This window comes from Scylla paramamosain, chromosome 20, assembly GCF_035594125.1.
Source record: "Scylla paramamosain isolate STU-SP2022 chromosome 20, ASM3559412v1, whole genome shotgun sequence".
Classification (NCBI taxonomy): domain Eukaryota; kingdom Metazoa; phylum Arthropoda; class Malacostraca; order Decapoda; family Portunidae; genus Scylla; species Scylla paramamosain.
Genome location: NC_087170.1, coordinates 9,028,995 through 9,038,994, shown reverse-complemented (window position 1 = coordinate 9,038,994; position 10,000 = coordinate 9,028,995). Strand labels below are relative to the sequence as shown.

The following is a 10,000-nucleotide window of genomic DNA, read 5'->3' as shown; positions in this document are numbered from 1 at the left end:
CGATAACTCACCACCGTGACCTCCTTCTGCCCCTTCGTGACCTACCCCCCGGCACTCCATCCCGCCCCTCCCTCTCCCAGGTGGCGCCCTCCCCTGGGTCCCCGGGTCTGCTGGGAGCCGTGGGTGTGGTGCTGCTCATTCTCCACCCTCCTCCACCCTCCTCCACACCCCTCTACCCCTGCATTCCACAACCTCCTCCACTACCCGTCCGCCAACCTCCACTGCGTCATTTCCACATCCACTCCTCGCCTCCATGCTCCGTGAACCCTTTCCTCCTCCCTCTCCTCCACTCAAGTCTTCCACTTCCATTATTTTTCCTCCTTCATATTATTTCCTGTTTTCCACCATCTCTTTACTCTTCATTCCACCTCGCTCGTCTGTCCCATCCTATCCACTCCACATCTGCTCCCTCCCCCGCACCCATTCCATCCCTCTCCACGCACCTCTTTCCACCTCATTCCTCTCACCAACACAGCCACAATATTTTTTTTTCTGTCCAACTAACTATGGATATGTGTGTGTGTGTGTGTGTGTGTGTGTGTGTGTGTGTGTGTGTGTGTGTGTGTGTGTGTGTGTGTGTGTCAGGTTATTGGATCCAAAGGCTGCACACACACACACACACACACACACACAAACACACACACACACACACACAAGGATGGCCATGTAATGTTATGAAAAAGAGACAGGGTGAAGGGAGAAGGAGGAGGAGGAGGAGGAGGAGTAGGAGGAGCAAGAGGAGAGGCAGAGGCTGAGGAGGGGGAGGTAAACTCATTGATCATCCCCTCCTTCCCTCCCTCCCTCCTCCTCCTCCTCCTCCTCCTCCTCCTCCTCCTCCTCCTCCTCCTCCTCCTCCTCCTCCTCCTCGTCTTCCCTGCCCAAGCTGCTCCACCACCGCCCACGGCATACTGTTGGAAAGAGGAGGAAAAGGAGGAGGAGGAGAAGGAGGAGGAGGAGGAGGATGTTAAAGAAATTGAAGTGTCACTTGATCTGTTGCTTCCTGTCCTTCTTGTGCTTGCCATTCCCTTTTTATCATGCTATTCTTTGTTTTCCTCTTCGTATTCTTTCTCTTTGTATATTCAGGGTTTTTTTTTTTATTCTTTGCCACCTCCTCCTCCTCCTCCTCCTCCTCCTCCTCCTCCTCCTCCTCCTCCTCCTCCTCCTCCTCTTTCTTCTTCTTCTTCTTCTTCTTCTTCTTCTTCTTCTTCTTCTTCTTCTTCTTCTTCTTCTTCTTCTTCTTCTTCCTCCTCCTCCTCCTCCTCCTCCTCCTCCTCCTCCTCCTCCTCCTCCTCCTCCTCCTCCTCCTCCTCCTCCTCCTCCTCCTTTCTACTGCAGTACTTAGTGGCAATGAACACTGATCACGTAAGACTCTCTCTCTCTCTCTCTCTCTCTCTCTCTCTCTCTCTCTCTCTCTCTCTCTCTCTCTCTCTCTCTCTCTCTCTCTCTCTCTCTCTCTCTCTCTCTCTCTCTCTCTCATTGACAAGTGATAAGCTGGTGAAGCTGAAGGAAAATGAGGAAAAGAGAAAAAATAGAAGTGGAATACAATGGAAAGGGAGGAAGAAGAGGTGAAAAGAAGAAAAGGGAAAGAAGGGGAGATGAAAGGGAGAGGTAGGAAGGGAAATAAGAAGAGCAAGAGGACGGAGAAGAAAGGAAAGGGAAAGAAGGACTGGCGAGAAGGAGGAGGAGGAGGAGGAGGAGGAGGAGGAGAAATTCAATAAGAAGAGAAGGATATAGCATACAGAAAAATATGGGGAAAATAAAATAAAAAAGGAGATAACACAGTAGGAAAAGGAGGATGAAGGAAAGGAGGAGACGAATGAGAAAGACAAGGAGGAGGAGGAGGAGGAGGAAGAAGAAGAAGAAGAAGCAAAACAAGAAAGACGAGACGAATAAGAAAGAATAGGGAGACAAAAAAGGAGGAGGAGGAGGAGAATGAAGAGGCAGACAGGAGGAGGACAGGGAGGAGGAGTAAGAGAAAGATAAACACTGTAAATAGAATAATGAGATAAATTAACGTAATGGAGAAGACAAACAAACACAAACACACACACACAAAATACTTGATAACACGAAAGGAAAACAATGGAATAGGCGGAAGAAAATGAAAAAAAAAAACAACAGAATAAGTGGAGGAATAAAGGAGGAGGAGGAAGAGGAAGAGGAGGAGGAGGAGGTAGATGTCGGCTAGGTCCCTTAGGAGTGATGACTGGGTTACTAGTGGCGCTGGTGGTGGTGCTATACTCTCTCTCTCTCTCTCTCTCTCTCTCTCTCTCTCTCTCTCTCTCTCTCTCTCTCTCTCTCTCTCTCTCTCTCTCTCTTCGATCTTGTGCATTAGTGTGTCGCAGTATGATGTTCGTGGCGTGCATGGTGTTGTTGTTGTTGTTGTTGTTGTTGTTGTTGTTGTTGTGTTTTTGCTTTATGATCATTAGTGCTGTTCCTACTTTCATTACTACAACAACAACAACAACAACTACTACTACTACTACTACTACTACTACTACTACTACTATTACTACTACTATTACTACTACTACTACTACTACTACTACTACTACGATCAAGAAACTGTCCTCAATAACCTTCTCTAACTACTTTACTATTTTTTTCTCCTTTTTCGTTTTTTTCCCCTTCTTTCTTTCCTTTCTCTTTTTTTCCCCCTCGAATCTTTTTTTTTGTGCTGTGGCTCATTGTGTCGCATTTACATTATTGACAACTGCGTGTGTGCGTGAGTGTGTGTGTGTGTGTGTGTGTGTGTGTGTGTGTGTGTGTGTGTGTGTGTTGTCATGTGAGTATTGCAGTAAGTTACTTATTTTTTTTTTTTTTACTGCAGTGTACCCTGATGTGTTGCAGTCCTTGTGTGTGTGTGTGTGTGTGTGTGTGTGTGTGTGTTGCGTGTGGAGGAATTGATTTTCACCTCTTGTTTTGCGTCACTGTATCGGTTTCTTCTTCCTTGTCTTCCTTCCTTCCTTTCTTCCTTCCTTCCTTACTCCCTTCCTTCCTTTACCTTCTCTTTATCTACCTTACCTTTCGTAACTTCATTAATTTTCTTGCCTTTCTTCCTTCCTTTACCCTATCTATCATTTTTAGACTCCTCTTATTTTTTTTTCTCTGCTTAGTTCTTTTTTTCATTTTTTTTCATATTCTTTCATGTAACATCCTCGTTTTATCTTCACCTTTGTTTTTATTATTTTCTTCAACGTGTTTTTCTTTTGCTTTCCTCCATTCGTGTCTTACTTATTTGTTTCATTGAATTTTTCCACTTTCAACTTTTCTTCTATTTTTCTTTTTTTTATGATATCTTGTTTCATTCTATTTCACTTTGTTTTGTCTTGTTTTTATCGCTTTTTTTCCTTTATTCCTTTCCGTACACTATTCGTTGTCTTATATTTCCTTTCCTTTCATAATAATTGTCATTTCTCATATTTACATTTGTCTTGCTTGCTTTACTCCGCCTTGCTTCTTTCTATTCACTCTTTATTTAGTTCCCTTGTCTATATTTACTTGTTACTGCATTGGTGTATTTGTATATACCATTTATTTAGTTTCGTTTGTACAGTTTACTTTTTTTCTTTAAGACTTTTTTTCTTTCTTAATAATCTGTCAATACGGTCAATACTTTACCTTCATATTTTTATCACGTATTATTTTCTTTTATATACATAGCTTTATTTTTTTTTCTTTAATACTTTTTCTCTTCCTTTTTATCCTGTCAACTCTTTCTGCGCCTCCCTGAACAGTTTTTCACGCTTCCTTTCCTACAGGCTTTCCTACACGCTTTCCTTTCCTCCTCAGTTCTTCCCATTATAATCTACAACTTCTCAGGCACTTATTTTTACACCTCAATCTCCTAAATACTTCTTTAACCTGGGCAAGACACAATTAACATCTAATTCTCTGCCTTCCTGCGCAGTGCAAACTTTTTTTTATAGTGTTTTTAACGTGAACAAAATAGACGCACAGCAGTGAAAGGGAGGATGTTACATAAGTTTTGTTAGTCTGGGGGGAAGAAGTGACCATTGTTTTCATGTACAAGGGAGGAAGATCTAAGGGGAAAAACACGAAGAAGGCCAGCTGATTGTTTTTCTTGTGTATCTGTGTTGTTTTTTTACTTTTGATTGTGACATCAATATCAGTCTTCTTATTGTCTGGGGTTATTTTAGTGTGTGTGTGTGGAAGAAAGGGACGTTCCTACAACATTTTTCTCTCTCTCCTGTGTATTTTCACCTTCATTAGCTTTCTTTTTTTTTATCTCTATCAATATCGTTAGTTTCCTTACATTAGTCACAAGGAGGATCTGGCCATGCTACTGGTTCACTTGTCCGTTTCTCGTCTATTTTAATTGTTTATTACTGTCATTTGTGTTGCTATTAGTGTTATTGCTTCCTTCCTTTTATACTCTACAAATGTGTCTGGTAGTGGGTGTGGAGGGAGGCAGGAAGAGAAGGGTGTCTGCGAGTAATGAAACGCGGCTTGTCTATACCGTAGAGTTTTACCAATTGTTGCCCTACACATTCACATTCTCTCTCTCTCTCTCTCTCTCTCTCTCTCTCTCTCTCTCTCTCTCTCTCTCTCTCTCTCTCTCTCTCTCTCTCTCTCTCTCTCTCTCTCTCTCTCTCTCTCTGTGTGTGTGTGTGTGTGTGTGTGTGTGTTAAGTAATGCAGTTTGTTGCATGACTGTTTCTTTTTACTGCAGTGTACCCTGATATGTTGCAGTATGTGTGTGTGTGTGTGTGTGTGTGTGTGTGTGTGTGTGTGTGTGCGTGTGCGTGTGTGTATGTGTATGTGTGCTGTCGATCTTTCTTCCTTACATTGCGTCACCATGACCAATATCACCACCACCACCATCACCTCCTCCTCCTCCTCCTCCTCCTCCTCCGTGACGCAGGGGAGGGTCTGGCCACGCAGTCACGCCCCCCGCCTTCACTCTGTTACCAAACCACCTCCATCCTGCTGCCTTCACCTCAAGGACTCCTGTTTGGCGACGCCCTTTTATTTCACGAGTTACGAGCACGTTTCCCTTCCTGCGTCGTGTTGGCATTTCCTTATTACGAGTTGGCATCAAAATATTGGAGTACCTGCAGTTTTCAAAAGATGATTTCGTTCTCTCTTGTCATTATTTTCCTTCTTTTTTATCAGACTTTTGCGTTTTTTTGTTTCTTACTTTGGTGTTTTTTAATAAAGATGTTCATGTATTTATGTTTATATTTCTTACTTGCATAATATTATTGTTCATGAAGTTGTTATTATTTTTTTCTAATCAGATTTATTTATTTATTTATTATTATTTATTTATTTTGTGTATTAATTTGGTATTTCTGTATCAAAGATTTTCATATATTCAAGTTTATTTATTTATCTTTTTTACTTGTATTATATTATTGTTTATCAAGTTATTATTTGTTTTAGTGCACTACTGTTTATTTTTCTCGCCTCATTTATTTTTGGGTTTGCTATTAATAAAAGTCTCACGTAACCAAACATAAGAATTTCCTCTTGGTAATGGAGAGATGCATTGTGTTCCCATTGTTGTCATGGTTTCGCTGCGTCAACATTGAATTTTGTGTATGGCGCTGCAAACTTTCTGAAATTGTTATTGATGAATGAATGACGCGTGTGTGTAACTGTGATGTGCTTGTATATTTACCGTCTTCTTCCTCCTCCTCCTTCTTCTTCTTCTTCTTCTTCTTCTTCTTCTTCTTCTTCTTCTTCTTCTTCTTCTTCTTCTTTTAATCTCCTTCTTCTTCTTCTTCTTCTTCTTCTTCTTCTTCTTCTTCTTCTTCTTCTTCTTCTTCTTCTTCTTCTTCTTCTTTAATCTTTTTCTTCTTCTTTTCTTCTTCTTCTTCTTCTTCTTCTTCTTCTTCTTCTTCTTCTTCTTCTTCTTCTTCTTCTTCTTTCTGATGCTATAGTTTAGATCAGCGTGTCTTTGATTCCTGATGAAACACACAACGCTCACATTTACTTATTGAACCAGAAGTACCACACTGACATATTGTTCAAAGTTCTCATTTCACTCACATGCAAAGTAGTCATTCCCTCACCCACAGTACGCTTGGGGTTTTATGAGGAGGGTGAAGGAGGGAGAAACATAAGAGAAGTAGAGAAGATTACAAACTGTGAAAGAAAATTACCAGAAAGAAAGAATTGTGACTGAAAGGAGGAGGAGGAGGAGGAGGAGGAGAATAAAAAGCAGAAGCAGGAACAGGAGGAGAAGGAGAAGCAGAATAAGGAGCAGGAAGAGGATAAGGAGAAGAAGAAGAAGAAGAGAAAGGAACAGGAGGAGGAGGAGGAGGAGGAGGAGAAGAAGCGAGAGCAAAAAGGAGGAGAAGCAGAAGAAGGAGGAGAAGAAGAATAAGGAGCAGGAAGAGAAAGAGAAGAAGAAGAAGAAGCAGGAGAAGGAAGAGGGGGAGGAGGAGGAGAAAAAGAAGAAGAAGAAGAAGAAGAAGGAGGAGGAGAAGAAGAAGAAGAAGTAGGAGGAAGAGTAGGTGGAGGAGAATAACAAGAAGCACTAGGAGGAGAAGAAGAAGAACAAGTAGGAGGAGGAGGAGGAGGAGGAGGAGAAGGAGCAGGAGCAGGAGCAGGAGGAGGACAAGGAGTAACACTATCGATTTGGGAGGAGGAATAAGTAGGGAGTGACTATAAAGGAAGATAAACTGGGTCATCTATAAATTTCAACCCCCTCTCTCGCCTTTCCCTTCCCTTGCCCCCCACCCCCTCAAAAAAAGAAAAAAAAATTGCTTAAAGAAAGGAAATGTTATGTCTTTTCTTTTCTTTATTAGTTAGGTTAGGTAAAGTTAGATGAGATGAGATTAGTTTAAATGAGGTTAGTTTACGTAAGCTTAGGTTAGGTAAGGTAAGGTTAGGCTTAGGTTAGATTAGGTAGCTTTAGGCTTAGGTTAGATTAGGTAACTTTAGGTTAGGTAAGACTAGGCTAAGTTAGCTAACATTAGATCAGGTTAGCTTGGATTAGGTAATATTAGGTTAGGTAACATTAGGTTAAGTTCGATTCGTCTAAGGTTTGGTTAGGCTAAGTTAGGATAGGTTAGATGCTTTTATATTACTTAGATGGTGCTATACGTCTTGTAGATAGATTAGGTTAGCTTAGGAGACATTACATTAGGTTAGGCTAAGTTAGGTTAGGTTACGATAAGTAAGTTAGGTTAGATACTTTAATATTTATAAGGTGATATACGTGTCTTAGTTAAATCTACCATGGAATCATATACATTACACTGTATCTGGCCATTTACAAGTCCCCCCTAGCTAAAAATATTATCCCTTGGTCCTTTACAACGCAAGTATAGATAGAACTTACATTTGTATAATTTTTAGTAACTTTATCGATTGAATAAGACATTGATTAACTTAAAGGCCACGAGAAGTGTGTGTAGTAGCAACAGCAACAGTAGCAGTAGTAGTAGCAGTAGTAGTAGTAGTAGTAGTAGTAGTAGTAGAAGAAAGGAACACTCGCCCAATCATAAAGTACCCTAGTCATTTACAAAAGCCTGGAATAAAGACCTGTGCGTGTTATACAAAGGAATGGAGATGACCCCGTGTATAATGTGACCTGTGACCTTGGCGAGTGCGTGACCTGCTGAGAGGGAGGGAGAGAGAGAGAGAGAGAGAGAGAGAGAGAGAGAGAGAGAGAGAGAGAGAGAGAGAGAGAGAGAGAGAGAGAGAGAGAGAGAGAGAGACAGAAAGAAAAATGAGCAGGAGGGAGGGAGTGAAGGGGGACTAGAGAGAGAGAGAGAGAGAGAGAGAGAGAGAGAGAGAGAGAGAGAGAGAGAGAGAGAGAGAGAGAGAGAGAGAGAGAGAGAATGTTAATATTTAGAAGTGACTTGTTTGTGTTAGTTTTATATGTTTTGTTCCAGTGTGTTGCGCCAAGGGAAGTGTTGTGTTGTGTTGTGTTGTGTTACCGTTGTGTTGCCGTTCATTGTGCTGCTGTTAGTGTTGCAGCGTCTGTTTTTTCCCTCCCCTGTGTTGTGTTGTTATGTTGCTGCTCAAATTGTGTTGCCTTGCGTTCTTGTGTTTCAGAGTGTTGTTTGACCTCCTTTTCTGCTGCTGCTGCTGTTGTTGTTGGTGGTGGTGGTGGTGGTGGTGGTGTGTTGTTATTTGTGCTCTGGGTGGTGGTGGTGATTGTGGTGGGATTGTTGGTGTTGTTGTTGTTCTTTTAAATATTATTATTATTATTATTATTATTATTATTATTATTATTATTATTATTATTATTATTATTATTATTATTATTATTATTATCATTATTAGTCTTAGTGGTAGTTGAACTTTTTGTCTTTTTTCCCCTCTGTAGTGAGCGCCGCATTGCACACCAGTGTATATTGTGTGTGTGTGTGTGTGTGTGTGTGTGTGTGTGTGTGTGTGTGTGTGTGTGTGTGTGTGTGTATTGATTGAAAGGCCTCGAGTGGATTTCGTGACCCTCAGGCGGTGGTGGTGATGACGCTGATGCACGAGGTGGTGGTGGTGGTGGTGGTAGTAGTAGCAGTAGTAGTAGTAGTAGTAGTAGTAGTAGTAGTAGTAGTAGTGGTAGCAGTAGTAGTAGCAGTAACAGCAGCAGTAGCAGCAGCAATAGAATTATAGTAATAATAGTAGCAAGAGTAGGAGGACAAAGAAAAATGAGACAGAGAAATAGGAGAAAAAGTAGGATGAAGAAGCGAAGAAAAGGAACAGGAGAAGAGAAAGGAGAAAGAAGAAGAGGAGGAGGAGGAGGAGGAGGAGGAGGAGGAGGAGGAGGAGGAGGAGGAGGAGGAACCTTCATCTTTACAATCCCACTTTCATTTAGATTAGTGGAGCTTATCACAGACAGCCTGGCGGGGGTCAACAGGTGTAGTGGTGGTGGTGGTAGTGGTGGTGGTGGTGATGGTACTTCCTTTGTGTTCGCTTGTGGTGGGTGGCTACCTTTGTGGCGAGGCAGTGGCGTCATCAGGTGGCAAAGAACACTACTAAAGGTCACATTGTCTGAGAAGTTTGCACGTTGTGACTTTTCCTCGCATCCCTTAATTCTTCACATCCCTCTCTCTCTCTCTCTTCCGTCTCTCTCTCTCACCTGTCCTCCTCTCACCTCCCTCTCTCCCTCCCGTCTCTCTTTCATTCTTGTTCATCCTTTCCTTACTCCTGACTTTTCTCTCCCTTCTGTCTCTCTCTCTGTTGTTCTTCCCCTACGTTACTCCTGTGTGTTTCCTTTTCACCACTTTCTCCCTTCCGCCTCTCTCTCCCCCTTTCTCCCTCCCTCCCTTATTCATGTTTGTTTCCTTTTCCTTCCTTCCTCACTTCCTGTTTTCTTCCTTCCATTCATCATTTTCAATTTTCTTTCTTTTTTTTTGTTTTGTTTTTTTACTCTTCTACTTCTTTCCTTTCTCCATCCCTTCCTCATTTTCCCCATCCTTCCTTCTCTTCTCTCTTTCATCTTCGCTCCCTCACTCCATTTTTATCCTCTCTTTTCTTCCCACTTTCCTTTTTTCCTTCCCTTCTTTTCCTCTCCACCCTCCACCCTTCCCTCCCTCCACCCTTCCTTCCCTCCACAAAGTCCCATTGAGCCTAAACTATCTATGCTGCATACCACTCGTTCCTACCTGACTCCCTTCCCTTCCCTTCTCTTCTCTTCCCTTCTCTTCCCTTTCCTTCCCGTCTCTTCCTATTCCCTTCCTTCTCTGATCTTTCTTTCCCCTCTTCCTTCTCTCCTTACCTTCCACATGTTCGCTTCCCATTCTCTTCCTTTTCTTCCCCTTCCTTTTCCTTCCCTTTTCTGACCTTCCTTTCCTCTTCTTTGCCTCCTCCTCTTCCCCTTCTTTCCATTCTCTCTTTGCTCTTCCTTTCTTTCTCTTCCTTTTCTTTTCCTTTCTTTATCCTTTCCTTCCCTTCCCTTCTCTTTCCTCCTTCTTACCTCCCCCAGCCTCCACTTCTCCACTTTCCTTCCCGCTGAGGCAATGGTCCGCAGAAAGAGAGAGAGAGAGAGAGAGAGAGAGAGAGAGAGAGAGAGAGAGAGAGAG

General features: G+C 42.2%; 1 protein-coding gene across 22 annotated transcripts in view; it reads left to right on the top strand.

Annotated features, from left to right (window-relative positions):
• LOC135110233 (sodium channel protein para-like) overlaps positions 1 to 10,000 on the top strand; it is a 148,632-nt gene that overhangs the window by 46,865 nt on the left and 91,767 nt on the right. The gene's annotated exons all lie outside the window — the stretch shown is intronic.